At 31.7% G+C, this 6281-nt stretch overlaps 1 protein-coding gene across 1 annotated transcript in view; it reads right to left on the reverse strand.

Annotated features, from left to right (window-relative positions):
* Positions 1–1370, reverse strand: part of LOC149551674 (vacuolar-sorting receptor 1-like) — a 69574-nt gene extending 68204 nt beyond the window's left edge. Inside the window, exon 1 of the mRNA XM_089789726.1 lies at positions 1174–1370. The gene's annotated coding sequence lies outside the window, so the exon portion shown is untranslated. The remainder of the gene's footprint in view (positions 1–1173) is intronic.
* Between the last annotated feature and the right edge of the window lie 4911 nt (positions 1371–6281).

Raw genomic sequence — 6281 nt, forward strand, 5'->3', positions numbered from 1 at the left:
CCCCAAATTCAATAAAAATGACAGAAATTAAATTTGGAAAGGCCAAAAAACGGAAGCTTTAAACTACGATAGGCTGAAACCCTATGTCTGCAAAAGTTGAGCAAGAATTTAACATTTAAAAGATCTTCACGAGGACATTTTTCAACAAGTTTGAAGTTTTTATACAGCTACGTTTGTCGATTTTACAGCTGAACCGCCAATTAGATGAAATAGATTAGCTTTTCTACGTCAGGGGACTTTCTAGGATTTTAAATCCGTGGCATTTAAGCGAAAATAGACGAACAAAGGTCAATTCATTGCTTACGACTAAAATTTGCTAGCAAGCAGTGAAGGCTAGGATTCTTGCCTTCTAACAGTAATTTTCAGTCTTATCATTGAAACCTACCAATTTAGGATATCAGACCGTTTAAAATTGGCTGAGTCCTCGAGTTTCGAACCTTGAACCTTACATTTGAACCGCGAATACAAAAGACGAAAAATAGTAGGAATTCCAAATATAATTTAAAAAATAGAAAAATAAAGCTTGAAAGCAAGAAACGGTAGCTCTAGATAACAATAGGCTGAAACCCTGTATCAGCAAAAGGTCGCGAGGAATATAACTTAAAAGGTCTTCACAAAGAAAATTTTGAACGAGACTGAAATCATCAAACCGTTAGCATTACCAATTCCGCTCCTGAGTTGCTAATCAGAGAAAATAGATTTGTTTTTCTACGTTGGTTGAATCTCTACAAATTATTCCAGATGGATTCTGAATTTGTGGCATTATAGTGAAAATAGAAGAACAAAAGATCACATCATTTCTTACAGGCTAAAATATGTTAGCAAGCAGTGAAGGCTAGAATTCCTTGTCTACTAGCTGTAATTTTCAGTCTTGTCATATCAGATGTTTAAACTTGGCTAAGTTCTTGCGCTTCGAGCCCTGTTTTTTAACCCCTAAACTCCGACTACAAAAATATTTACAGAAAATTGAGTTTTGGGAAACGAAAAGCAGTAACTTCAAACTCCAGATTTAAACAAATTGACAGGAAATCGAATTTTGAAAAGTTAAAAACGGTAAATTTAAAATCCGATAAGCTGAAACCATGGATCCGCTAAAGGTAAGGAAGAATTTAACAGATAAAAGATCTTCTCAAAGAAATTTTTTGACAGAGTTGAAATTTTTTTAACAGTTACCTCTCTGTCGATTCTGCAGCTGAGGCGCTAACGAAAGTATAGATAGATACCAATTTATCGCTTGAAGCCTAAAATTTGTTAGCAGACAGTGAAGATTTCCATGGACGGAGCTTTATCTGTAAATCTTTCTGGTTATGTTTGTTTTTGTGGTAGGATTTAAGCATTTCAACGACATTCTTGAGTATCTGTATTGTGATAATTGGATGAATATGCTGCTAATCATGTTTATTTTTAAAACAAAACAGATATGTCCAAGATTTCTTCGAACGATATTTTCAAGAATTCAAACGATATTTCCAATGATTTAAAAATATTTTTGGATTATTTAAATTTTGGTAATATCAATTATGTTTAAGTTAATTTTTGTTTATGAAACTATTCGTTATTCGTTATTGGTTTTGTCAAGGCTGGAATACAGATGTATCCATTTAATTTTATGAGAATTTTTAACAATCTAAACAATATTTTTAAGGATTTAAAAACTATTGTTGAATATATAAATTTTTATGTCAGAGGCATATACAATGGAGCAACAATTCCTTGCACAAGAATAATTTGTGTGAGGAAAAAAAATTGATGCAAGTTACAAACAAAATATATTTTTAAAAATTAATTTAAAATAGCAAATCTCATTTGCATTCACAAAAATGTTGAAAATGGAATTAAAATATATAATGTCATTTGGCAATCATAATTATTAACAAATAGAAATAGAAAATTAATTTATGAAGTTACAAAGGAAATTTATTTTTAAAAATCAATTTAAAATAGCAAATGCCATTGGCATTCACAAAAAATATTAAAAACCAAATAAAAATGTGTGATGTATTTGGCAATCATAATTATTAACAAATAGAAATAAAAAATAAATTTGATGAGAGTTAAAAAAGAATTTATATTTACAAATCAATTTAAAATAGATTCTTTGTCAATAAGAAAGAAAATGAAGCAGTCATAAATTTTAAATTAAATAATAAATTATTAATAATAAAATAACAATTTAGCATTCCCGAAATAATAGTTGGCCGAAATAATAGGAAGCCAAATGGAGGCAGAAATATTAGACCTAAAAAAATAGGACCCTAACCCCAATTCTAACCATAATCATAATTGTAACCCTAATTCTATCCCTAACTCGAACCCTAATTCTAACCCCAACCCTAACTCTAACCCTAACCCTAACTCTAATTCTAACTCAAACTCTAATTCTAACCCTAACCCTAACCCTATCCCAAATCCTAATTTTAATTGTAATGCTAACCCTAACTCTACTCATAATTGTAACATTTTACGTAACAATATCTTAAAATAAAAGCAAATTAAAGTTATGCAAATAAAACACCATATGTAAAATTAAAATATTAAATATTGAAGAATCATTTTTATAGTAACTTTATACAACTATATTTAATAACAAATATATATATATATATATATATATATATATATATATAAGAGTTATCTTTCTCAAGGCACCTATTTTATTTAAGTTCTAACCTACAAAAAAAATCATAGAATTTGAATTAAAATAGGTGCCTCGAGAAGGATGACTCTCAGCATATATATAAAATAAATTTTAAAGATTTAAATAATATTTCTAAAGATTTAACAGTTATTGTACAATATTTAAATTTTAGTAACATTAATAATTCATTTATATTCAATATGTTATAAAATTAAAAATTCTTATTATCTTTTACTTAGTATAAATAAAATTTAATAATTTTAAAATCATTATTTTTGAATGATAGATTAGTTTTTGGTTTTTCAATTTTGTGTAAATGGTAGGTTGTTTAGATTTATTTTTAGTAAATGAGTATTCACATTTTTAGTCCATGTCTTTAGGCAAGAGACTATAGTTTTCAATTGCATTCTTTTGTATTAGTATCCTGATTGGAAACTCTGCACATCCCTTTATCATATGCTCTAAGGAAAATTTGCTACTAAAATTATTTATTTATTTTTAAAATTATTTGTTTATTTTTAGTTTCTTTGTTTTAATTGGTTATTTTCAATTTTCTTGGCAATCTTTATTTTTTCATTGAAAATATTTTTTTAAAAATAGATGGGATGATGTCAAGGTTGGGCAAGTGGGGGATATACATGGTTGACATGTGTATGCAACTAGCAACAATTCAATATGACAAGTGCCATTTATATGTGTCTGTCACTAGGCTATATTTCAAAGCAGTAGATAGCATAATTGTTGAAGTTGATGAAAGATTAACCCCACCGCTCCCAAGAATCACTTGCATGCAAACACTTGTCACAGAAGAGAGAAGCAAAAAATTATGGAGGCAAGAATTACCAAATCTATAGATGAGACATTCTTGATAAGCAAAAAGAGAAATTGCTATTTTAAAAACTGAATGAATGTTTACAATGAGAGATTATCCTTATAAAGGAGATCGAAACCCTAAAAATTTCTAACCTAGCTTGCATCATAATAATTAATAAAAGAATTCATTATTAGATGCCCAAAGTTCAGCTTGAGCAAACTAGAGTTAATTAGGAAATATCTAATTACTCTAACACCCCCCCACAAGACAAATGTAAGGAATAGCTAAAAATCTAGAAACTATTACTGAAAGTAAATTTAAGTCCCAACAAAAAAGCATGATGAGATACCCAAGCACAACCAAATCTCTAAAAAGAAGAAAAATAGAGAAAACCACATGAGAAAAACCCTATTCCAAAAAGAGATGGAAATAATACTGAAAAGAAATTTAGTGAAGTGTTGAAGAAGCCTCCAAACTAGGTAATGTCTCAAAAGATAGGAACAAAAGATGATCATGTAGAACACTAGTACTAAAGCATGTAGAGGTTGCAAAGCTTTATCAAAAAGTAAGTGTTGATCTGAAGAACCTCCACTGAAATAGATCCTGACCAGGTAGAGAAGACTATAATCTGCATCGAATCAAGAGGCACATAAAAGATAACAACTAAAATCAAAGATACAAATGGCATGAAACACCAAAGCCTAAAGAGCTTATCAATCGAACATGGAAGGTTGCAATCAAAGTAGGAACGAAAAAAAAAAAACTGTCTATATGGTAAATAATCCATCTCACCAAAATGCATAGGTACCCAACCACTGCATCCCCCTAGTACATAGGAACAAAAATTGGATATGTAGCTCACTCCATCGAACCAAGGAAGCATGAGAAACAATAGAAGAAACCCCCCTAATGCAGAGAAGGGTGAGGTGACAAGCAACTAAAAAAGTGGGCCAAAAGCATTGCATGTCAAGGAACCACAATCAAGATGCACAAAAGAGTACATATGTGTACACTAAGGTGATAAATCTCAGACAAGTCATGTGGCTAATGTCATAGTCTCACAGAAGGGAAACTCACTAGACAAAGGAAGATGGCAACCAAAGGCAAAACATCAACTCCCCATGGCACTTTAATCAGAGTAGTGCATGTACCATAAGGTACAAGATATGGTGAATCCCAAGAATATAATAATCTGTATGAGTGTCCTCAGATGACACTACTTGAATCAGAAGGCAAAACAACTGAAACAAAAATACACATGAAATATGACACTTTATCTTAGTGTGATTGTAAAAATGCATATAAATGATGTCTAAGTAGACCAAAAGAGACATAAGACTAATACAATAGATAGTACAAGTCATGACAAATCATCTAAAGCACTGAAATTGATCCTTAGCCCTGAAATAATCAAGATATCCATTAGAATGCAAAAAATTGAATAGAATGTGCCTGGAGTAGAATTTGGAAAAACAACAAGCATCATTGGAAAGAGCTTGGAAAGACCTTTCCAATGATATAAAGAATTCTCAAATCGAAGATTGAATGCTCAAGATATGTCTCTTAGAGTGAAAAATTGTACCCATAAGTTTGACAGCAGAAAAAGTCATCAAAAAAGCATCAAAACTAAAAATCACATGTACCACTATGACGGGCTCAGAAACAACTTTTCGATGATATCTTGTTTAAACAAAATGGAGTCTATATGCCTGATATATGAGAAAAAATGTGAGGGTAAGTCCAAATAGAATCTAAAAGGGTGACAGGAACATTGATTCAATGCTAACGTCAGCAAGTGATAAGCATAAATTTGACGCTCAAACAGCCATTGAGGGAAAAATTGCCTAAAAAAGTCTTATTTGCCAAAAAAAAATAGTCTGCCAAAAAAGACCAAGGGCTCGAGAAACAATTGTCCCTCAATTTTGAGCCGAAGCCGAAAAAAGAAATCATGTGGCCATAAAATCGCATGTTTGAAATAAAAACACCAATTCCGTAAGTCCTAAAAAAAATGCTTTGCAATCCCCAAAAAATGTTAGTGAAAGAGAAAATAAGTTCATCGCCCCCAAAAAATGTAAATACATGCCAAGGAGGGCTTTGTTCACTACGACATGGAACTCAGAGACCTGACCATGATTGGAGGGCCCAATAAAAAATGTGAGCTTGTGATTGGATCTGTGTTGTAAGTAGAGGTAGAGACTGGGGAAATGATGTTGATTAAACCAAGAACCATTTATAACCTACATAAAATCTCCTATGGATAGGTTGGAAGTTGGAGCCACCAAATGAAAATGCAAAAAATTGTTGATCATTGCCAAGGAGAAGGCTAGAGTTGAGTCACCCACCAATGATGCCCTTGAATCACGTTGAAATTATGGAATAAAAAACTAAGATTACATGGCTAAATGAGCTTAAAGACATTACATGTGTCATGAAGTGAGGCTAATGGCATTGATTACCAATACATCCATTACATACACATATATTGCATGCAAACCATGCCATGAAGAAAGAGCATTCCCACAATAAAATCGTGTCCATTTACATGCGTGAACCAACACTTTACCAAAGCAGGATTAAAAAAACATAGGTATAGTCCGACATTCATCTACATGACAAGTAGTAGTTGCTCCCAAAAAAAGGATGTCCTCCATAAAGGGAAACATGCTTGAAATATGTGGCAGATTGAAGTCTCGAGACTCGAACTTGTGCATGGAAATGCACTTTAAGCACTGACTGAGCATTGAAGATGGGCATGTGCTTGCGAATTTGCACTTAGAAGACCCAAAATTTGGGCTTAAAGTTCTCTAAAAAATAGATACCCCCCCACCC

Source organism: Cupressus sempervirens, chromosome 6 (genome assembly GCF_028749045.1).
Source record: "Cupressus sempervirens isolate cs-2001-9-10 chromosome 6, ASM2874904v1, whole genome shotgun sequence".
Classification (NCBI taxonomy): domain Eukaryota; kingdom Viridiplantae; phylum Streptophyta; class Pinopsida; order Cupressales; family Cupressaceae; genus Cupressus; species Cupressus sempervirens.